Raw genomic sequence first — 24439 nt, 5'->3', positions numbered from 1 at the left:
GGTTCGATTCCTGGCTTGGGTCATTGTCTGTGTGGAGTTTGCACTTTCTCCCCATGTCTGCATAGGTTTCCTCCGGGTGCTCTGGTTTCCTCCCACAAGTCCCGAAAGATGTGCAGGTCAGGTTAGACTCACAATGGGAAGCGCATGCATAGATTTTAAAATAAATTTAGAAGTGCTACTTTCTTACTTTAACTTATATTTAACTTATGGTAGCATAATGTAATAATTCTGCAGTCAACTAAAGTAAGTTCTTATCAGAACTCTGATCGAAGGTTTTATCCAATGCTTCCGGTCCAAAAAAAAAAGTTGCAGAGCCAATATGCAGCAGTGGCTGCAGGTTTGATTGCTATAATAAACTGACAGCATCAATTTCTCCTGGTCCTTGAAACTATATGAATAGAATCTGCATAACCCACCACCTAGTTCCCTTAGTTCATATTAGGAAACCCACAGAAACTTACCAGGAACGCTGCTCCTCTCTCACTGAATCTCCCTCCAATCAGCCGGCAGTGTCAATTTCAGCGGCCGGCTCACTTTGATCCGGAGAGGGAAGCTGACAGTTGGGGTCCATAAGCCCCCCCCCCCCCCCCCCCCCCCCCCCGCCGTATATAGCGAACCGCGGTACTGCGGAGCGCGGTATAACGGGGGACTACTGTATAGATACCTATTCACAAGAACAGCAAACATAGTATGTACAAATAGTCCAAATCTGCATATTGAGTTGATCAGGTTGTCTTCTTAACTGGTTGACCTTCTCAAAGTTTGACCATGCTCAGATTCAATGTTCTCCATGACATTCTCATGCTCAGGAACTGCTGAACTATCTGCCTCTGCATTTGCGTTGACTCTGATGTAGATTCGTCATCCATTACATTGTTGTGAAAGTCTTCTCTGATTTTCAAGAGTGAGCGACGATTTCTTCTTAAAACCAACCCATCCTCAGTCTGTACATTGTATGAACGAGGTGCTACTTCTTCAAGTGCAATGGCCTTTTTCGACCAAATGCCTGAATCTTCTACTCTCACGATGCCATCACTACTCAGAGGTGGTAAAGTTCTAGACGCTTTCATATTCCTGCTTTTGTTTCTCTTCAATGTTTTGCATTTCCACTGCTTTCTCTTCCTTCTTTGCCAAGAATGGAAGTGTGGTACGCAACCTTCTATTCAAGAGTTATTCTGTTGGCAATCTACCATGTGGCAATGGTGGCGCTCTGTTATATTGTTAAGCAGTGCTCCGAAAGCTAGTGTTTGAAACAAACCTGTTGGACTTTAACCTGGTGTTGTAAGACTTCTTACTGTGCTCACCCCAGTCCAACGCCGGCATTTCCACATCTTGGTATACAGTGATACACTGCTTGCCATTATACTTGACAGTACAGCCATTTCGGGATAATTTGAAAAATAGTCTATAATCTTAAATAATCTTTCCCCCGTAGGTGGAAGAGATCAGTATCTACTTTCTGCCATGGTGCTGCAGGTAATTCAGATATTTGAAAAGGTTCTATCGTTTGCTTGCAATGACGCGTTTGAGGTGGATCACAACAACTGACCATCCTGTCTATTTCCTGGTTTATATCTGGCCAATAAACAGAGCCACAAGCTCTCCGTTTACGTTTTTCAATCCCTAGATGTCCTTTGTATCCTCTGTAGTACATCCTTGCGAAGAGATTGGGGTATGACTATTGTGTTCAAAGTACCACTCCATTAATGATACTGAGTTCAGATCTTATATTGTAGAACTCCATACATTGACATCTGGGCCAATGTGAGTTGATATTCCTCATCACCTCTTGAAGAGTTTGATCCTTCCTGGTCTCTCCTTGGATCTCACGGAGCTTTGTATCTGATACTGGTAGTAGTGTGGAAATAAGGGCAGCACGGGGCAGTACGGTAGCATTGTGGATAGCACAATGGCTTCACAGCTCCAGGGTCCCAGGTTCGATTCCGGCTTGGGTCACTGTCTGTGCGGAGTCTGCACATCCTCCCCGTGTGTGCGTGGGTTTCCTCCGGGTGCTCCGGTTTCCTCCCACAGTCCAAAGATGTGCAGGTTAGGTGGATTGGCCATGATAAATTGCCCTTAGTGTTGGGTGGGGTTACTGGGTTATGGGGATAGGGTGGGGGTGTTGACCTTAGGTAGGGTACTCTTTCCAAGAGCCGGTGCAGACCCGATGGGCCGAATGGCCTCCTTCTGCCCTGAAAAATTCTATGAAGATGGACGTGCAGATCTACATCCTCAATAATCTCACCATCAATACTTTGCATCGGTGCTTCTGATAATGCATCTGCTAAGAACAAATATTTGCCTGGCATGTTGATGAGATTTAAGTCTTAGCTTTGTAACTTCATTATCAACCTCTGAAAGTGTGGAGACATCCGGTTGAGATTTCTTTTGATGATGTTAACAAAAGGACGATCATCTGTCTCAATTGTGAATGTTGGAAGCCCATAGATGTAGCCATGGAATTTCTCCAAGCCTACAACTAAACCCAAGCATTCTTTTTTGATTTGCGCGTACCTCTGCTCTGTTGTCGTGATGCATATGCGACTGGTTTCCAATCGGCATCCTCAAGTTGCAGAAGAACTGCTCCCAGATGAGTCTGTTGACACTTTAATCTGCTTAGATGGGTTAAAAAATGTGGAACTGGTATGGTGGTCAGTGAAGTCTTGAGCTTTTTCCACTCTTGCTCATGTTGCTCAGTCCAAGTGAAATCCATTGTCTTGTGCAGGAGGTCACGTAGATGTGTTGTTTTTGCTGACAGGTTTGGAATTAATTTCCCTCTAAAATTGATCATGCCCATCACTCTTAAGATGGCTTTCTTGTCGTGTGGTTTTGGCACGTTGAGAATTGCTTGGATTTTTGTTCTTGTCAAGTTCAATGCCATGCGATGAGAGCTTGTCACCTCAGAATGTGACCTCAGTTACTCCAAATTGGCATTTTTGCTTGTTGAGCTTCAGCCCATTTCTCCTGACACTCGTTAGATCTTTAAGCAACCTCTTATTGTGCTCTTCTATGGTTTAGCCCCAAATGATGATATCATCCAACTACACATATACACCTTCAATGCCTTCGATGATGTGCTCCATGGCACGGTGAAATATTTCTAATGCCGAAATTATGCCCATTAAGGCTCCCTCTATTACTTCCTCCAGCCAGTGCCTGGCCAGCTGACTTTACATTCACTTATATACTAGTGAGACTCCTAGTGATCAGTCAGTGAATTACAACACAACCATGATATCACTCCAGTTAGCATGGTGCGTACCCCCCTGACGAACAAGGTCCACCGGGCTACACCGTGCCCCAGTCTGCACTTCACACCATGCCCCGCATCTCCCTTCTCCTCCTCCAACATCCTCTCAGCCACCCCCGCCGATCCCCCTGGTCCCTGCCCTTCGCACCCCTTGCCCTGTTGGTATCCGGCAACATGGGGGGTCCTCAGGCCCTGGCGCCCGTTCCTGCTGCCGCGTGTACTGTTGGCTAGCGCTAGCTATGCCAGCAGTACGCTCCCTGGCCCCTGTCCGGCGCCCTCCTGCAGGGGCTATTGTGGCCACTGCCCTTGGATGGGCTGCGTGCTGCCCTGCCGATCGGTGGTGGGGGGGTGTTGGTGGGGTGGGGGGAGGGGGGGGTCTGGGGTCCGGCGGTAGGTGGGGTGGGGGGCACCCATAAGGTGGGTGGCATGACCAGGGCCACAGTGGGGAGTCAGTGGGGTGCGCAACAAGATGGCTACCTTGCCGGCCGCAAAAATGGCAGTCTGTGCCTTGACACCCCGCTCCTGTGGGGGTGGTCACCCATACCCCACGGCTCACCCCCTGGTCACCCCCGCTGCCCCCCCTCCCCCCGGGCCTGGCAGATGGCCTCCCCCTAGCCAGTCCTGCCAGCGGCAGGATGGACCGCCCACGTTCGCGCCTCTGCCCCACCTCCTCTCGCCCGCTCGTCAGCCATAGCACTTGTTTCCTGATTTCTGTAACCACAAGTGAGACTCACTGTCGGTAATTCCCACCGGCGGAGCATCGCAGAGACCCCGGAGAATACCGGATCAGGCCCGCTGATGATATGCCAAACGGTATTTACTGTGCGTGCGGAGTAGATCGCATTGATGTGGCTACTGAGACACCGGAGCATGGCATTCTGGGTGCCCGACTGATTCTCTGACCAATCGCGTTTCGTAATTACGTCAGCCGACGGAGAATCCTGCCCGTAGTCTTTTGTCAAATGCCGTGCCTGTTGTAATGCAGGAAACATGGCAGCCCACCGCAACAAGCAAATGGTGGGTCTTGTTTTAATATCTTATCCAAATGACGGCACCTCCGACAGCGTCGCACAACAACCTTGATCTTTGTGTTCAAGTCCTCGAGTTGCTGATTTAAATATGGTCCTGAACTCAACTTTGCTGTGAAACCAGCAGCAAATTCCCTGAAGTGGAGCCTGAATTGGGTGCGGGATGAGGTCTAATAAACTGCAACTGCATGGGAACATGGACAGGCTGCCTGTTGAGTGGGAAGGATGAAAGGGTGACTTGGGTTCTGAGGGCATTCCTATATCTATGAAAGTTGAATTGCTGCTTTCAAAACATCTTGTCGGCCAATCGTTAACATGTAGCTTTCTTGGTTAACTCTCTGCCTTTCCCAAACCTCAGGAGTACCCTGGAGAACATTGCCATGCATCCTGTGTACTCAGACTTTCAAGGATATTGGTTTTATTTTTTCCTCTGCATTTTCCTGGGATTGTTAACACTGGCTGGACATATTCCTCGAGCGTTTATAACCTGCCTGAATCCTATTGGCTGGGGACTATTGGTTATCCCAAGGAAATATTTTAAGTTTATTGACAACTCAAAAGTACAAAAGAATCAGCAAGATGCAAGTAAACACAGTCACGAATGACAGTACTATGCCAAAAGCCTTTACAAGATACAAAAACCACCTGCCCTCAGGCCAACACACACACACAACCACCCCTGCCCCCAACGGTAGCCCCACATCAGCAAAAAGGCACCCAACGAGCAGCACAGGTGACCGGATAAGGACACACTGGTATAGGGCACAGTTTGAGAGAGAGAACACCTCTCCCCTCCCAACCGCAGCACAGTAGCATGGTGGTTAGCATAAATGCTTCACAGCTCCAGGGTCCCAGGTTCGATTCCCGGCTGGGTCACTGTCTGTGCGGAGTCTGCATGTCCTCCCCGTGTCTGCGTGGGTTTCCTCCGGGTGCTCCGGTTTCCTCCCACAGTCCAAAGATGTGCGGTTTAGGTGGATTGACCATGCTAAATTGCCCTTAGTGTCCTAAAAAATAAGGTTAATGGGGAGGGGGGGGGGGGGGGGTTACTGGTATATAGTGGATGCGTTAGGGTGATCATTGTTCGGCACAACATCGAGGGCCGAAGGGCCTGTTCTGTGCTGTACTGTTCTATGTTCTATGTTCTAAGAAGGGGCCATAGTTCAATCCCAAACAATTCCTTTAAACAGGTGACCAGCTACAAAGCCCCCCCCCCCCCCCCCCCCCCACCACAACCAACATCAGTACAAACAGCATACATAGTCAATTGGGCCACTGCCCTAATGCTCTCAGTCTCGATATCTGGTCTCCAGACACCATCCAGTCTAAAAAGCCCGACAGCAGGCCAACCAAAATCCGCTCCTGGCCACACTCCAAGCCGATAAGCAGAAAGGCAGCCAATGACAAGTACGGGTCCCACGAGTGGCAACTGCAGGTAAGCACTCTCGTCTCTCTCCCCTGCAAGCAACTGGCAGCAGCAACTGATTCTCCTTTCCCTCCATTCAACCGGTCGTAGCACCATTCCCCCTTGCTGTAGTCCAGGCTTTAAAGGCAGCCAGCATGCAGAGCAGCACACCAGGTCCAGAAGCAGGGTTACAGACAGAGGCAGCAGGAGCTCAGAGTCAGATTCCCCTCCTGCACATTAGAGTGATGTGGAGATGCCGGCGTTGGACTGGGGTGAGCACAGTAAGAAGTCTTACAACACCAGGTTAAAGTCCAACAGGTTTGTTTCAAACACAAGCTTTCGGAGCACAGCTCCTTCCTCAGGTGAAGATTCAAACCTGTTGGACTTTAACCTGGTGTTGTAAGACTTCTTACTGTGCACATTAGAGTGTGAGCTACACAGATGGAGTGTATGCTCCCCCAATAAGGGGCACGGGGAAATCATTAGAAATTGCACCTGTATAAATAGAGGTGGCCAGTGTGGTACCGGCTACAGTAGGAAGCAGTGGTGAACTGCTTTTGTTGTAAATAAATTTACTTTCTGTTTGAATCCACAAACTTGTGCTGGATACTTCATGGCCCTCACAAAACTGGCGACGAGGGTTAAAGTTGGATAGCTGTCTACGCTGCTGAAGCCATCTCCTTGACCTGTTGTTGGATCCAGGTTGGAAGTTTATTTTTTCTGTTGCACCATGCCTCTTTACGATGTTTGGATGTCTTTGATGCTGCGCTGGAGAGTTGGGACCAGGAAGCACAATGGCCGTGTCACTACTTCTGAGCAAATAACATCACCGTAAATGAACACCAGGCGGCCATTTTGCTAACCACACATAAGTTTGGGGTAATGAGAAACCTTACATACCCAGCTGCACCTGACAGTAAAACGTTTGATGAACTTGTGACTTTGGTGGGTCAATATTTTGACCCCTCCCCACCCATGATAGTCCAGTGTTACTGGTTTAACACCGCAGAGAGGACCCCAGGAGAATCTCTTGTTGAGTTCTTATCCAGACTACACAAGATTGCAGACTACTGTGACGATGGTGACACTTTGTCAGAGATATTACGAGATTGTTTGGTTTGCGGCTTTACCAATTCAGCCACACAGAGGAAACTGTTAGCCGAGCCAGTATTGACCTTTCAACTGCCCATCCATATAGCGCTGTCCCGAGAGAGTCCAGACCCCACGGGGAGTGCAGGAGCTACAGGAATGGAGTCCATGCTTTGGGGTGCACCCCTTTCTGTCCAAAAGCATCTTCCCGCACCCATGCTGTATCTTGGGGATAAGGACTGACACCAGTGGCCACCGGACGTTCCACCCCAAAGGGAATCTTATCCAGAACTGATGGTTTAGGAACCGTGTCGGTGTAGGACTTGTGGGTGCCAACCCCGGCATGGACACCACTCCTGAGGACGTCAGAGGCCCCATCATTCCAGCAAAAACTGGGGCCAGCCCATGGGCTGTACTTTCCATTTGAATGAACCTAAGGGTACTACTCCTGAGGATGTGGAGATGGAGGACGACTGCCTGCAGCTGCATTGTGTGGCAGCTCCCCGAGTGGCCATCATTAAGGTGCCAATACGGGTCAATGGTCACCCGCTTGAGATGGAGCTGGACACTGGCGCAGTGGTCTCCATGGCTGGCCAGAAGACATTAGACCGTATCAACGAGGGTATACAGACCCTTATATTGACCAATTCACATGCCAGTTTGGCCACCTATACGGGGGAACTATTGGATATTGCTGGAACTGCGATGACTCCTGTTGCTTATGGACGTCAGGAGGGGTGCCTCCTATTCAAGGTGCCTTACGCCTTGCTTGAGAAAGTAGAAGAGGAACTCACTTGCCTGGGGTCCCTGGGTATGATCAGGCCGGTCCGTTTCGCCGACTGGGCAGTGCCAGTCGTACTGGTAGTGAAGCCAGATAATACGGTTCGGTTGTGCGGCGACTATAAACTTACGGTGAACACAGCTTCCCGGCTCAACCGATATCCCATGCCCCACATAGAAGGTCTCTATGCGAAGCTTGTGGGCAGACTCTCAGTCTGTGTGGAGTCTGCGCCTTCTCCCCATGTCTGCGGGGTTTCTTCCGGCCGTTCCAGTTTCCTCCCACAAATCCCAGAAGGTGTGTTTGTTAGGTGACTTGGACATTCTGAATTCTCCCTCAGTGCACCCGAACAGGTGCCGGAATGTGGCAACTAGGGACCTTTCACAGTAACGTCATTGCAGTGTCAGTGTAAGCCCACTTGTGACAATAACGATTATTATAAATTGGATATGAGCCGCGCCTTACTGCAGCTGGAGTTGGACCCTGCCTCCCGATCATATGTTACTGTCAATACGCATAGGGGCTGTATGAGTATACATGGTTGTCCTATGGAGCGTCCTCTGCCTGTGCTATTTTTCAATGCGTCATGGAATGCATCTTGCGAGGGTTGCCACGTGTCGCTGTTTACTTAGACGACGTCTTGATTATGGGAGCTTCAGAACAAGAACATTTAGATAATTTGGAGGCTGTACTTAAATACTTCTTGGGAGGTTGGAGTCCGTTTACATTGTGCAAAGTGTGCCTTTCAGTCGAAGGAAGTATTCCTGGTCTACTGGTGGATCGCAAAGGTTTGCACCCTGTGGCAGAGAAGGGGGGCGCAATCCCTGCCCCTGTTACGTTCTAGTGCATTGCAATGATTGAGTCTGTGCACCAAAAAACATCTGGTTCGTGATGAGTTAAGATTTATTAAATTACAATAACGTGGATAGAAAACAATACTATTACTACTAACGAACTGTTAACAACAAGAATACGAGAGCTAATAGAAAACACGACTATCCATGACGACTCCTCACCCAGACTCCCCAAGGTTGCAGTGTCATGTGGTGTAGTTCTACTGCCGCCTACTGGTTGGAGGTCTAACATACTAACATACAGAATTGCTTACGCATATCATTACAGCCCCGGTGGACACTTCGGCTCTTTGTTCTTTTCTCGGCCTCATAAATTACTACAGGAGGTTCCTCCCCAATCTGGCGACCACGCTGGCCCCATTGCACCTTCTGTTGTTGAAGAAGAATCACACCTGGGTTTGGGGTCAGCAGTACAAAACCACTTTTCAGCGAGTAAAACAACAATTGTTGTCATCCGGGTTACTAACCCACTATGATCCTGCAAAACCTTTTCTCAACGTGTGTGATGCCTCCCCAAATGGTATTGGGGCCGTCCTGTCCCACAAGATGGAGAACGGAGCTGAGTGGCCGATAGCTTTCGCCTCCTGCATGATGACTGCAGCGGAAAAGAAGTACGCGCAGATCGAGAAGGAGGGCCTGGCAGTGGTCTTTGCGGTGAAATGCTTCCACCAATATGTTTATGGCCACCACTTCACCATCGTGACCAATCATAAGCCTCTGCTTGGACTTTTTTGGATAAGCCAATTTGACCCATTGCTTTTGCGCGGATACAGCGCTGGGCTTTGTTGCTCGCTGCTTACTGATATCCTTTGGAGCATTAACCAGGGGCCCAGATAGGGAATACAGATGCACTGAGCCAATTGCCGTTGTTGACTGGTCCCTTGTCGACCCCCACGACCAGTGAGTGGCTGCAACCCCAAATTTTATGGACTCGTTGCCTGTCATGGCATCACAGATCCGTGATTGGACCCAGCCAGATCCAGTCCTGGCAAAGGTTTGGCACATAGTCCTGTATGGTGGGCAGCATAGACAGCTCCCAGACGAGTTGCGGGCATTTTCCTCCAAGCTGTCAGAATTTAGCGTGGAAGACGGTATCCTCTTGTGGGGGATGCGTGTGGTCGTCCCAGATAAAGGGCAGGAGCTGATACAACAAGAACTCCACAATGGTCATCCGGGTGTAACCAGAATGGAAATGTTAGCCCGGAGTTACGTCTGGTGGCCGGGCCTCAACGCCGACATTGAGAAGGTGGCCCAAAACTGCTCCATTTGCCAGGAGCATCAGAAGCTTCCATCGGCCAGGCCCCTACATCACTGGGAATGGCCAGGGCGGCCTTGGGCGAGCTTGCATGCAGATTCCGCTGGCCCTTTTCAAGGATCCATTTTCCTCTTATCGATCAATGCTCGAGGTGCATAGGATAGCAGGATCAACGCCCCGCGCAACCACAGAGAAGATATGTTTATCTTTCAGCACGCATGTCCTCCCCAAGGTGCAGGTCTCGGACAATGGCACAAGTGAGGAGCTCGCAGGGGTCATGAAGATGAACGGCATACGCCATATTCAGACCGCTCCATACCACCCGGCTTCCAATGGGTTGGCAGAGTGCGCAGTGCAACATTCAAACGGGGCCTCAACAGTCTTCTGGGTCCATGGTCACTAGACTGGCTCGTCGTTTGTTTTCTTATACCACTCCGCATGCGGTGACTGTGGTAGCGCCCGCGGAACTCCTAATGAGCTGCAGACTGCGTACCCACTTCAGAACCGATATTGGCGTGAAAGTACGGCGAAATCAGGAACGGCAGGGGGATTGCCCTTCTCGGCATCGGCTGGTCTGACAGTTTGCGCCCAGTGACCTGGTGATTGTTCGAAATTTTGTTGGTGATGCCCAATGATGCCCCCGCCTTATCCTTCGAATGGACCCAGACTCTTACCAGGTGCAAGCCCGGGGTCATATTCAACGCAAGCATTTAGACCACATTCGGGCCAGAAGGCCGCCTCTTCCGCAGATTTCCGCTCCCCAGAAATCACTTCTCCAGCCGCAGCAACTACTGGATTCCGAGACAATAGATGTGTGGTGGTATGATTAGCATAGCTGCCTGCCATTGGTGCAGAACACCGGCTTACCATTGGCCCTGGTCGGTCATGTGCCTCTCGACCGGTTGGTTGGGACCAGTCATGTGATGGCTCCCCGATTGGTCGAGAGGCTAAGTTAACCCCGCCTCCAGGGTGGGGTATAAATACCCAGTACACCCGGCGGTCGTCCATTTACTCTAATCGACCGTAGGGCTAACATCTAGCTGATTAAAGCCATACTTTTGTACAGCAACTCGTCTCGCGTTCAATTGATGGTACATCAATGTGGTTGCTGGGGGCGGGGTTAGCAGTGCCGGCGGGCCGATTGGAGCGGCTGTGAGCGGGGGCAGAGAGGCGCGCAGGCCGGGTGCAGGGGCCCGGGGGTGGGGGGGGAGAGATTGGCGTGGTGTGCAGGGAGGGCCCGGAAGGGCCCGGAGGAGGAGGAGAGGCACGCAGGCCGGGCGCAGGGGCCTGGGGGTGGGGGGGGGGGGGGGGGGGGGAGAGATTGGCGCGGTGCGCTGGAAGGGCCCGCAAGGGCCCGGAGGAGAAGATCCCTGGTCGCTGCGCGGCACAGCAACGACCGATTTGGCCTGGCAGACCGATGAAAAACGGCCCTTCTTCCTGCAGCTCTTACAGAGGGCGGAACGGGCCGGGTAGCGCGGGCGAGGGTGTCTAGCGAACCCACAGAAATAGCAGCGGGGCCCCGTGGCGCAGGCCTGAGGGGGGTCGGACGCGGCGGATGGCGGTGGGGAAGCGTGTCAGGGGGCCCAGGGCGCTGCAGTGCGGCTGGGGGCATAGGCGCGGGCGTTTAAGTCGGCGACCTCCAGGGAGGTGGAGAGAGTCCGTGCCTCAGTTAGGCTGAGGCCGTCTTTTTCCAGCATCCGCTGGCGGATACTAATCATTGAGGTCTCCCTCTGGCGCCACACTCAAGGCCTGCTCGTATCGTTACAGAACCCCATGGATATGCGGACGCCGAGATGACGGAGGTTCTTGACTCCGAATCCGAGATGGACATGCAGGACACCTCCGAGGGGGAGCCCTCAGTTTCATGGCCCGCAGACTTGCAGCTGTTACGTCATTCATCTCGGAAGAGCTGTTTGCCTTCTCATTACACACCGCCCAATCCAGCGCCTTGTGCAAATGATGCCCAGCCTGCTGTAAAACAAGTCGATGCCCTCCTTCGCCAAGGTCTTCGGTGGCCTCCTCAGACTTTTGGTGGTGGGGAGGGGGGGGGGGGGGGGGGGAATGTCATATTCTGCCTGAATACTATTGTCGGGACTGTTGGCTATCCCCTTGGAGAGTATGTGCTCCCCCAATGAGGGGGGGCGGGGAAATCATTAGTAGTTGCAGCTATGTAAATAGAGCTGGCCAGTATATTACCGGCTAGAGAAGGAAGCATCGCAGTAGGTCTGAAAGTATCTGTGGACAGAGAACGGAGTTAACTTTTCAAGTCTGGATGAAGCTAGAAACCTATAAACGTCTAACAGGACCCGACAGAGTTGGTGCAGGAAGGATGTTCCTGATGATGGGTGTGTCCAGAAACAGGGGTCACAGTCTGAGGATAAGGGCTAGACTATTTAGGACAGAGATGAGGAGACATTTCTTCACCCAGAGAGGCGTCGGCCTGTGGAATTTGTTACCACAGGAAGTAGTTGTGGCCAAAATGTTGTCAAGAAGGAGTTAGATATAGCACTTCGGGCGAAGGGGAATCAAAGGATATGGGGGGGTGTAATGACTTAGACCAGGCCTTTGTGATTAGCCAATTAGGATATGAGTTCCCTGATTAGTGGTCCAATCAGGGAACCCCTTTCTCTGTATATAACAGGGAGTGTCAGATACTCTGCATGCCCAGTGTAGACAGCAAGCTGAATGCACCTGCTTGTACGGCTGTTGGCTTTGTAAATTGTGGTGAATGTATTCATCTAATGCATGCATGATACTGTAACCTATGACCTGGAAGTGGTGATATGAGCTGCTTCCAGGTACTGTACTGTAACCCCGGTGGGCCCCGCCTCTGGCTCCGGCCTCACCGGGGCCACATATAGACCGGCCGCCTGTGGGCGTCATTCATCTGTATAACCGACTCTGGCGAGGCAAGTTCATGACTAATAAAGCCTAATGTTCACTCGCTCCCTCTGCCTCTCGGTGAATTGAAGGTATCTCAATTTATTAATCATAGACAGCACTATGGAAGCCGTTCTAAAGCCAGACAGGCTTGAACAAGACGCCCGCACGTCCGAAGCCAAGGAGATATTCAAACATTGGCTTCGATGCTTCGAAGCCTACTTCGACTCCTCCACAACGCCTCCCACGGAGACCCTCAAGATGCGACTCCTCCACGCTCGGGTGAACCATCAAATCTCAGTAATGAGCGAGAAAGCGGCCACGTACGAGGCGGCGGTCGCAACCCTCAAGGCACACTTTGTGAAGCCCGTAAATGAGATGTTCGCCAGACACCTCCTCACTACTCGCTGTCAACGTGCCGGAGAATTGCTGGACAAGTATCTGGAAACCTTGACTCTACTCGAGAGGAACTGCAGCTATCGAGATGTGATGGCGGAGGAGCGCATGAACTCACAGGTCCAGCATCCCTATATGGCGGGGTTCCACTCGAGCTATATCAGGCAACGCCTGCTGGAAAACGGGACCTCCGACCTGTGGGACACGGTAAAGCTAGCGACCTCACTAGAGGTGGCCTACCAGAACCTCAGCGCGTTCCCCAAGGGCCTGGCAAACCCCTCTTGGACACCCTCGTCACGGCCCCCGACGGACCCGACTACGTCGTAGGCCTGCACCGCATGTCTTCCAGCCCAGCCCAGGGAACCACAGTGCTACTTCTGCGGCCCACGGAAGCGTTGCCCAACCCGCACAGCGATGTGCAGCGACTGTGGGGAAAAAGGGGCACTTAGCTAGAGTCTGTCTGGGCCGACCTAAGGCTCAGAAATCGAAAACGCACCAGGCCCGACCCATGGACTCGCAGTCCCACAGACCCCGCAATGCGGCTGCGCGCCTGCTCGGAACACCCCCGTCAGATGCGTCATCAGCATGTGCGACTCGTGGGGGCCGCCAATGTTGGTCGCTGGCCCCAACACCGACCGACACGTGCGTCTCATGGGAGCCACTGGCCCCGGCACCGACAAACACATGCGACCGATGTGGGCGGCCAACATGGTCGCCATCATTGCCCCCGTCCGACACGTGCGACTCATGGGGGCCGCCATCTTGTGATTCCACCAACCACACAGGCTACCCGCAGCTGGGCGCAGTCACTCTCGACCAGTCGCAGCCAAAACAGCTGAAGAACTCCATGATGGTCGTCCGGGTCAACGGGCACGAGACCCCCTGTCTTTTCGACTCTGGGAGCACGGAGAGCTTTGTCCACCCCGACACGGTAAGGTGCTGCTCCCTCCACACCTACCCAGCCTCCCAAACAATCTCCCTTGCCTCCGGGTCCCATTCGGTTCAGATCCGGGGGTACTGTATCGCCAATCTCGCGATGCAGGGCGCAGAGTACGCTCGTTTTAAGCTCTACGTCCTCCCCCACCTCTGCGCCCCCCTACTGCTCGGATTGGACTTTCAATGTAACCACCGAAGCCTGACCCTACAGTTCGGCGGACCCTTGCCCCCCCCTCACGATGTGCAGCCTCGCGACCCTCGAGGTCTCCCCCCCCCCCCCCCCCCCGTCACTCTTTGCGAATCTCACCCCTGACTGTAAGCCCATCACCACCAGGAGCAGACGGTATAGTTCGCTGGACATAACGTTTATCAAGTCGGAGGTCCAGCGACTGTTGAATGAAGGGATCATTCAGGCCAGCAACAGGCCCTGGAGAGCGCAAGTGGTGGTCGGCCGGACCGGGGAAAAGAATCGGATGGTTGTGGACTACAGCCAGACAATTAACTGGTTCACGCAACTGGATGCGTACCCCCTTCCCCTCATAGCGGAGATGGTCAACCAGATCGCGCAGTACCATCTGTTCTCAACGGTCGATCTGAAGTTGGCCTACCACCAGCTCCCAATCCGCCCGGAAGAGCGCCACTACACTGCCTTTGAAGCAGCCGGCCGTCTCTACCACTTCCTCAGAGTCCCCTTCGGCGTCACTAACGGGGTTTCGGTCTTTCAGAGAACGATGGACCAAATGGTGGACGGTTTGCGGGCTACATACCCGTACTTGGACAATGTGACCATCTGTGGCCATGACCAACAGGACCATGACGGCAACCTTCAGAGGTTCCTCTAGGCCGCCCAATCCCTCAATCTCACATACAACAAAGAAAAGTGCGTCTTCCATACTACCCAACTAGCCATCCTCAGGCCTAGGAGTCCCAGGGCCCGACCCCGACTGTATGCGGCCCCTCACAGAACTCCCCCCTCCCCACATCCTCAAGGCCCTAAAACGATGCCTGGGGCTGTTCTACTATGTCCAATGGGTCCCCAACTATATGAACAAAGCCCGCCCACTTATTCAAACCACCACTTTTCCCCTGACGGCTGAGGCTCGCTCGGCCTTCAGTCGCATCAAGGCCGATATCACCAAGGCCGCAATGCACGCGGTGGACGAGTCCATCCCCTTTCAGGTAGAGAGCGACGCATCAGACGTCGCACTGGCCGCCATACTCAACCAGGCGAGCAGGCCAGTACCATACTTCTCTAGAACCCTCCACGCTTCCAAACTTCAACACCCCTCGGTCGAGAAGGAAGCACAAGCCATAGTGGAAGCCATGCGGCACTGGAGGCACTACCTAGCCGGTAGGAGGTTCACCCTTGTCACCGACCAGCGGTCGATCGCCTTCATGTTTAACAACGCACAGTGGGGCAAAATAAAAAAATGACAAAATCTTGAGGTGGAGGATTGAACTCTCCACCTACAATTACGATATCAAGTATCGTCCTAGGAAGCTCCAGGGCATTTCTGGCCATTGCAGGCGGGTTGGCAACCCTTTACCCCACATGGATTAATACTAATATGTTGCTTTCCCCCACCTTCAATAGCCCTTCTACCCTTTCCTTATTGTATATTGCTCTAAGTGTGATAACTCACTATCGTATGCCATGCCACTCAACCCCAAAGTTTTCTTCTCTCCTTGTTCGCCGTTTGACTTGCTTCAGGCCAGCCCTCAGTGTGTCTGATGGCTAAAGGCCTAACGATCAGTTGCCACCACCAAAGTCCCAACACCTTTTCAGAGTTGGCCTTTTAACAAGCCTTTAAGTAATTTCATTGGCTTATTGGAATTTGTTTATTGTCACGTGTACCAAGATACAGCGAAAAGTATTTTTCTGCGAGCAGTTCAACTGATCATAAAGTACTTGAAAAGAAAAGGAAATAATAGAAAATCCATAATAGGGCAACACAAGGTACACAAAGTAACTACACAACACCGGCATCAGGTGAAGCATACAGGGGTGTAGTGTTAATCAGGTCAGTCCATAAGAGGGTTGTTTAGGAGTCTGGTAACATCGGGAAAGAAGCTGTTTTTGAGTCTGTTTCTCCGTGTTCTCAGACTTTTGTATCTCCTGCGCGATGGAAGAAGTTGGAAGAGTGAGTAAGCCGGGTGGGAAGGATCTTTGATTATGCTGCCCGCTTTCCCCAGGCAGCGGGAGGTGTAGATGGAATCAATGGATGGGAGGCAGGTTCGTGTGATGGATTGGGCAGTGTTCACAACTCTCTGATGTATCTTGCGGTCCTGGACCGAGCAGTTGCCATACCAGGCTGTGATGCAGCCAGATTAGGTGGTTTCTATAGTGCATCTGTAAAAGTTGGAAACAGTAATGTGGACATGCCGAATTTCATTAGTTTCCTATATAGGCGCTGTTGTGCTTTCTTGGTGGTAGCGTTGACGTGGGTGGACCAGGACAGATTTTTGGAGATGTGTACCCCTAGGAATTTGAAACTGCTAACCATCTCCATCTCGGCCCCGTTGATGCAGACAGGGGTGTGTACAATACTTTGCTTCCTGAACTAAAGACCAGCTCTTTAGTTTTGCTGGCATTGAGGGAGAGATTGTTGTTGCTGCACCACTCCACAAGGTTCTCAATCTCCCTCTTGTATTCGGACTCATCGTTATTCGAGATCCGGCCCACTATGGTCGTATCATCAGCAAACTTGTAGATGGAGTTGCAACCAAATTTTGCCATGCAGTTGCGTGTGTACAGGGAGTATAGTAGGGGGCTAAGTACGCAGCCTTGCGGGGCCCCGGTACTGAGGACTATTGTGGAGAAGGTGTTGTTTATTCTTACTGATTGTGGTCTGTGGGTTAGAAAGTCGAGGATCCAATTGCAGAGTGAGTAGCTAAGTCCTAGGTTTTGGAGCTTTGATATGAGCTTGGCTGGGATTATGGTGTTGAAGGCGGAGCTGTAGTCAATAAATAAGAGTCTGATGTAGGAGTCCTTTAGGGATGAGAGTAGGGCCAGGGAGATGGCGTCTGCTGTGGACCAGTTGCGGTGGTATGCGAATTGCAGTGGATCAAGGCATTCTGGGAGTATGGATGTGATGTGCTTCATGGCCAACCTCTCGAAGCACTTCATTATGACTGAAGTCAGGGCCACCAGACGGTAGTCATTGAGGCATGTTGCCTGGTTCTTCCTTGGCACTGGCATGATGGTGGTCTTCTTGAAGCAGGTGGGGACCTCGCAGCGGAGTAGGGACAGGTTAAAGATGTCCGCGAACACCTCAGCCAGCTGATCCGTGCAGGCTCTGAGTGCACGACCAGGGATTCTGTCTGGACCCATCGCCTTCCGAGGGTTCACTTTCAGGAAAGCCGATCTGACTTCAGAAGCTGCGATGGTGGGCATGAGTGTGTTATGGGCTGCCGGGGCACTTGACAGCGGATTGTTGGTTTCCTGCTCGAACCGAGCATAGAATGCATTGAGTTCATCAGGGAGGGGTGCGCTGCTGCCAGAGATATTGCTCGGCTTTGCTTTGTAGCCCGTTATGTTGTTTAATTCTTGCTACAACCGCCAAGAGTCTGGAACACTAGTCTGTGACTCTAGCTTGGTCTGGTATTCTCTCTTGGCATCTCAAATGGCTTTGAGGAGATCGTCCCTAGAATTCGTGTGTAGGTCAGGGTCGCCTGACTTGAATGCCTCAGACCTGTCCTTCAGTAGGGAGTCAATCTCACGATTGAGCCATGGTTTTCGGTTGGGGAATGTACGTACTGCTTTCTTTGGCACGCAGTCGTCCACACATTTGCTGATGAAGTCTGTGATGGTGATGGCATACGCATTTAAGGTGGTCACTGAGTTCTTAAATATGGACCGGTCCACTGTCTCCAAGGAGTCACGTAGAAGCTCTTCTGTTTCCTCGGACCAGCACTGCACGACCTTCTTCCCTGGATTCTCCCGTTTGAGTTTCTGCTTGTAAGCTGGGAGAAGGAGCACCGTCTTATGGTCTGACTTCCCAAAGTGCGGCCAGGGGATGGAACAGTAGGAGCCCTTGATTTTTGATTAGCAGTGGTCAAAAGTGTTGTCGCCCCCTGGTGGGACAGGAGATGTATTGTAACGAGCGTGGGTGAATTTGGAGACCGGCCATGTCCCTTGCCATCACAAAACAACTGTCGAGCAGAGCTTCAAGCCCCATGAAGTTGCTACCATTTTTCTTTCCTGCCTACTTCCATCCAGTCCGAATTGGGCTGGGAAAATCTGACTCCGGGAATGGGAGTATGAACCCAGAATCTTGGGACTCGATGGAGCCACTAAAAATAGCGATCTCTATCAAGACATTTGATATCTAAGACAATCAAGCAAAAAGATGTTACCACTTTCAAGGTCTATTTTGATTTGATTTTTGATTTGATTTATTATTGTCACATGTATTAGTATACAGTGAAAAGTATTGTTTCTTGCATGCTGTACAAACAATGCATACCGTACATAGGGAAGGAAGGAGAGACTGCAGAATATAATACTACAGTTATAGAAAGGTGCAGAGAAAAGATCAACTTAATAAGAGGTAGGTCCATTGAAAAATTTAATGGCAGTAGGGAAGAAGCTGTTCTTGAGTCGGTTGGTATCTTTTTCCTGACGGAAGAAGGTGGAAGGTACGTCTATGAGAGACTATGGGCGCGATTCTCCCAAAACGGGAGAAATCGTAAGGCTGGCGTCAAACCCGGGCGGGTTTGACGCCAGCGCGCCCCTTCCCGACCGGGAACCGATTCTGGTCCCCGGTCGGGGCTAGCAGCCCGACGCCGCAAGCTCCGGCATCACGGGCTTAACGAATTTCGTTAAGCCCGCTTGCCGGAGTTAGCGCCGGCTGACGCGTCATATGACGTCAGCCGCGCATGCGCGGATTGGAAGACTCCAACCCGCGCATGCGCGGATGACGTCATCGCGTATTTGCGCGAAACCCGCGCATGCGCGGGCCGGGATGCCCCTCAGCCGCCCCGCGAATGGATACTGCGGGGCGGCGGAAGGACAAATAATGCGCGGGCATCGGGCCCGCTGCCCGCGATCGGTGGGCACCGATCGCGGGCCCATGGCACCCTTGGCACGGCCGTGGTACTGCCGTGCCAATCGGTGCCATGGTTATAAAAAGCGAGTTGTTCCCGCCGTTTTTACGAACGGCCAGACCAGGTCTGTTTGCCGTTCGTAAAAACAGCGTAAAGGGCTGGGACTTCGGCCCATCGAACAGCTGTGAATCGCTGCCGGCCGTAAAAAAACAGCGGCAGCGATTCGTGTCGGGAGTTGGGGGGGGGGGGGGGGGGAGAAAAGGGGGGGGGGGGGAAAAATGTCGGGAAGGCCCTCCCGCTATTCTCCGACCCGTCGTGGGGGTCGGAGAATTTCGCCCTCTGTTTCATTTCAGAGACAAAAAATCCTTAAAGCAAAATAACTTTCTTGCCGTCCTCGGTTTTCTTTTCATCATGTAATTTCCATAGGGTAGATATAGGGGCTTGCCTTATTTATTACCAAAATACAATCAAGCCGAGCACGCAAATATCGGTTTTTAACTTCCTGGTACATTTCTATTGGGGGCCAGTTTAGCTCACTTAACTAGACAGCTGGGGCTGGATTCTCCCCTACCCGGTGTGATGGAGGGCCCCGGCGTAGGGGAGTGGCACCAACTACTCGGGGGTCGGGCCTCCCCAAAGGTGGGAATTCTCCCCACCTTTGGGGGCCAGCCCCACGCCGGAGCGGTTGGCACCAGAAGACTGGCGCAAAAAACCGGCGCCCCCGGCAGTGGGGCTGGCCAAAAGGCTTTCGCCGGTCCGCGCATGCGCCAGCAGTGACGTCAGACGCCAGCTGCCGCTGACATCACCACCGGCGCATGCGCGATGTGGGTTTCTCTTCCGCTTCCGCCATGGCGGAGGTCGTTGCGGCCGCGGAAGGAGAAAGAGTGCCCCCAGGGCACTGGCCCGGAGTCTGAGCGGGGGCCCCGATCGCGGGCCAAGCCACCGTGGGGGCACCCCCGTGGTTCGCTCGCCCACCCGCACCCCCAGGACCCCGGGGGCCTGCTCACGCCGCTGAGCCCGCCGTTCCAGAGGTGGTTCAAACCTCGGCGGCGGGAGAGGCCTCCCAGTGGCGGGACTTCGGCCCATCTGGGCCGGAGAATCACCGCAGGGGCCTCGCCGATCGGAGTGGCGAGATTCCCGCTACCGCCACTTCCCGGGTGGCGGAGAATCTCTGCCACGGCGGGGGCCGGAATTCATACATGCCGGAATTCATACATGCCCTGACATTTTGTGTTGAAGGACATTTGGATAGTCTAGAAGAGTTGTAACCAGTAGTCATCGGTACACAGCCCAGCAGTTTGTTGAACTTCAAACGTCTCTTGATGCATTCAGAGTTTTCTTGCTCGTATTTTTCTTGTAATTAATGGATCACTTATCCTTGGTGATGTGACGTATTTATGTTATTCCAGACCTGATACAGTAATACTTTATTAATCTATGATTTAGGTTAACCCAAAGAGCAAAATCAGTTTCTCTGCTAAGACTCAAAATAGATCTCACGAAGGGAAAATGCTTTTCCGGGTCTCAGTTAAACAGGATCTCAGTTACTTTTTATGGGAAAAGGTCAGATGCGTCACTGATAACAAAATTGTTACCTCTGTCGTCGTGGGTCCTAGTCATTTAAGACAACCCAAATGAGTATCTAGGATTTTAAACTTTGAGAGTAAGTCTACATAGTATAATTTTAATAAAAGTATTTTTATTGTAAAATACTCTCAATTGATACATACAGAATTGCAGAGTTAAAAAATATAAATTGATTAACAGTCTTTAGTTATCTATGATGTGGAGATGCCGGCGTTGTACTGGGGTGAGCACAGTAAGAAGTCTTACAACACCAGGTTAAAGCCCAACAGGTTTGATTCAAACACGAGCTTTCGGAGCGCAACTCCTTCACCCGAGGAAGAAGCTGCGCTCCGAAAGCTCGTGTTTGAATCAAACCTGTTGGACTTTAACCTGGTGTTGTAAGACTTCTTACTTTAGTTATCTATTAATAATATAAAACAATTAACTGTCCTTTGTTATTTGCTAAAACACTAACTTCTCTTAAGAGAATGAGATATCTAAAACATGGAAAATCCTAAAGTATCTCCTATCAATTTCTAATACATTTCTAAGACGTTTAACAGAAACATATTAACAAAAACCACAATGCTCTTTGTTTGATGAGGCACGCTTAAAGAACAGAGCTTTTCTTCCTTCAGTAGCATGGAAGAAGAGAGAAGGGTCATTTTCGCTAAAGTGCTTCTCCTTATGTACATAAAGTCTCCTAATCGGTCAAGAATCTTTTCTGTAATCTTATCATTTATTGATGGTTAATTGCCTATAGCCAAATGGGCTAATTTGATGTACTATCATCAATAAATGTTTTAGTGATCTTAGTGTCTGCGTGGATGTCAGGTGTCTTAAGATATATTGGCATAGAGGGACTCGTATAGAGATCTGTCTTTTTTCAATGTTGCCATGTTTCTGAGATATATAGATTGTCAGACACTTTTTTGAGGGTGTTATTCTATGTGTCAAGAGGTAGATAGTTAAGGAAAGATTTGCTGTATTGTTTATCTGAAGAATGTTCCTGTCTTCATGGTTTGAATAATTATAGTTGCAGGGGAGTGATTTAGAGAATTTACAGTGTCTCAATGCAAGGATTTCCTTATCCTGTATTTGTTTGGAATGTCCTAATGATCCTTGAAGTCAGCTAGGAGTTTCTCCCAGCAAATGGTGACTTCTGGACGATCTTTAGCTGAAGTGGTTTTATTCCACTTTGAATTAAAATACCTCATGTATTAATCTCTGTTGCCTTATTTCAAACCAAATTCTGTGGCGAACGTGCTGTCCATCACAGTGACAGGTTCCATTACAATGATATTAGCTTTGAACCAGTCAGCAATTTTCCACTTTTGCTTCCCATATGTTCAGAGTGGTATATTAATGATTTAAAATATATTGGTAATGAGTTAAGGAGGTGTTCTGCATTATCTAAAGTCAATGTGTGATGAATCCTTGTTTTAAATAGAAACACATAATCTGATGGACAAAGTTGACCCTGGATATTATGATACCCTGTTAACCTTTCTTTTCTTAAAAAAAAGTCAGGATTTAAAATATTCTGTTTTGCTGGAATAATCCTGTGCTTAGATATCTGTGTCCTTTGTGACATTTTGTAACAGCCTGTGCCAGTATGTATAAATCATGATCGTTATCTTCCTTGAGGGGGAGGTAGTTCACTTGCTTGCACCCAAGAGGTGTCTTCAGGAAGTGGCTATATTAAACTGTTGAGGAGAAATGGTGCAACAATTCAGCTATAGTGTTTATTATCATGCCCCTGAGGAACCAGACAAGAGCAATAGATGAGACCTTTATTGTGAGCCAAGTTGGCACACCCGACAGCCCTGATTCAAGGATTGTACAGGCAGTAATACTTTATATGTAGTTACAAGAAGTTATCCTATGCCAATCATTTGTTCCTAGTTATTTATGTCCAATCTTGACTTTTGACTCGGTTTACATCATGCACAGCATATGAGAAACGGGCACATTAACAACATTTAGGAGGCATCTGGGATGGGTACATAAATAGGGAGGAAATACAAGTATATGAACTGAGTAAGGGCAGAAGGTTTTGTATTCGGTTAGGGCATCATGATCGATGCAGGCTTGGTAGGCTGAAGGGCCTTTTCCTGTGCTGTACTTTTGTTTTCTTTTCTTAGAACAATTATCCAATTACAAAAAGTGCACGCTTATCTAATTAGAATATCAAATCAGTGCAAAGGTACATACATATATCATGTATTACAATTATTTATATCGGTCCGTTATCTGGCTTGTGCCACGGTTGCTTCACTGTTCCAGGGTCCCAGGTTCGATTCCTGGCTTGGGTCACTGTCTGTGCGGAGTCTGCGCGCGTTCTCCCAGTGTCTGCGTGGGTTTCCTCCGGGTGCTCCAGTTTCCTCCCACGATCCAAAGATGTGCAGATTAGGTGGATTGGCAATGATAAATTGCCTTAGGTCCAAAAAAGGTTAGGTGGGATTACGGGAATAGGGTGGAGGCATGCGCTTAAGTGGGGTGCTCTTTCCAAGGGCCGGTGCAACCCGATGGGCTGAGTGGCCTCCTTCTGCACTGTAAATTCTATGAATCACCCTCCCTGACAGATACCCCTGCTGTTTAATGGTTCCTCTCAAGGACTGGAGTTTCCAAGGATGGAGGAAGAGCTGGTGAAGGGCCAAGTGGCCCCGACTGGGCTGTTTGAAGTAATGGAAGGATTGGAGGCTATACAGTCAGTCAGGGTACGCAGTGGAATTTTACAATATGTTTTCCGGGGTGCTGGGGCCCTTGCTGGTGAGGGCATTTAATGAGGCTAGGGAGCAAGAGGTTCTTCCTCCAACAATGTCACAGGCTTCAATTTCCCTGATTCTGAAGTGGGAGAAGGACCCGGAACAATGCGGGTCATACAGACCCAATCTCCCTACTGAACGTGGACGCCAAATTGCTGATCAAGATCTTGGCCTCGAGAATAGAGGATTGTGTGCCATGGGGTGATAGGGGAGGACCAGACGGGGTTTGTGAAAGGGAGGCAGTTAACGGCCAACATCAGAAGGCTGCTAAACGTGATTATGATGCCCTCCTAGAGCAAGGAGGTGGAGGAGGTAGTCGCCACGGATGTGGGGGAAGGCCTTTGTCTGGGTGGAGTGTGAGTACCTGTGGGAGGTCCTGGGGCGGCTCGGGTTTGGGCAGGGTTTTGTGGACTGGGTCCGGTTGCTGTACGAAGCATAGGTGGCGAGTGTGCAGACCGAGTGAGCTCGGATTATTTTAGGCTGCATCAGGGGACGAGGCAGGGATGCCCACTCTGTCCACTGCTGTTTGTCTTGGCGATAGAGCCACTGGCGATGGCATTGAGAGCATCAAAGGACTGGCATGGGATAGTGCGGGAGGGGGTGGGGGGTGGGGAGGAAGAGGGTAGAGCACAGGGTCTCGTTATACGTGGATGACCTACTCCTGTATATTTCTGAACCGCTGGGGGCAGTTGGAAAGATTATGAGGATCCTGGGGGAATTAGGACGGGGTATAAATTGAATATGGGTACGGGAGAGGTCTTTGTGATCCAGGCGAGGGGTCAAGAGAGGAGATTGGAGGGGATGCCATTCAAGGTAGTGGGAGGGAGTTTTCGATACTTGGGAATCCAGGTGGTGCGGGAGTGAGAGCAGCTACATAAATTAAATTTGGCTCGGTTAGTGGAACAGGTGAAGGAGGACTTTCGAAGGTGGGATATGCTCCCGTTGTCAGTGGCGGGGGAGGGGCTGGCCCTACCGAATTTTAGGAACTATTATTGGACGGCAAATATAGCTATGATCAGGAAGTGGATAGTGGGGGAGGGGTCAGTCTGGGAGGGGGTGGAGGCGGCCTCATATAAGGGCACAAGCTTGGGGCACTGGTAGCGGCACCTCTGCCGTTCTTGCCGGCTCGGTACTCCACAACCCAGGGTACTGGTGGCTTTGAGAGTGTTGGGATAGTGGCGGAAACATATG

Source organism: Scyliorhinus canicula, chromosome 7 (genome assembly GCF_902713615.1).
Source record: "Scyliorhinus canicula chromosome 7, sScyCan1.1, whole genome shotgun sequence".
Taxonomy (NCBI): domain Eukaryota; kingdom Metazoa; phylum Chordata; class Chondrichthyes; order Carcharhiniformes; family Scyliorhinidae; genus Scyliorhinus; species Scyliorhinus canicula.
This window is presented reverse-complemented; position numbering follows the sequence as displayed.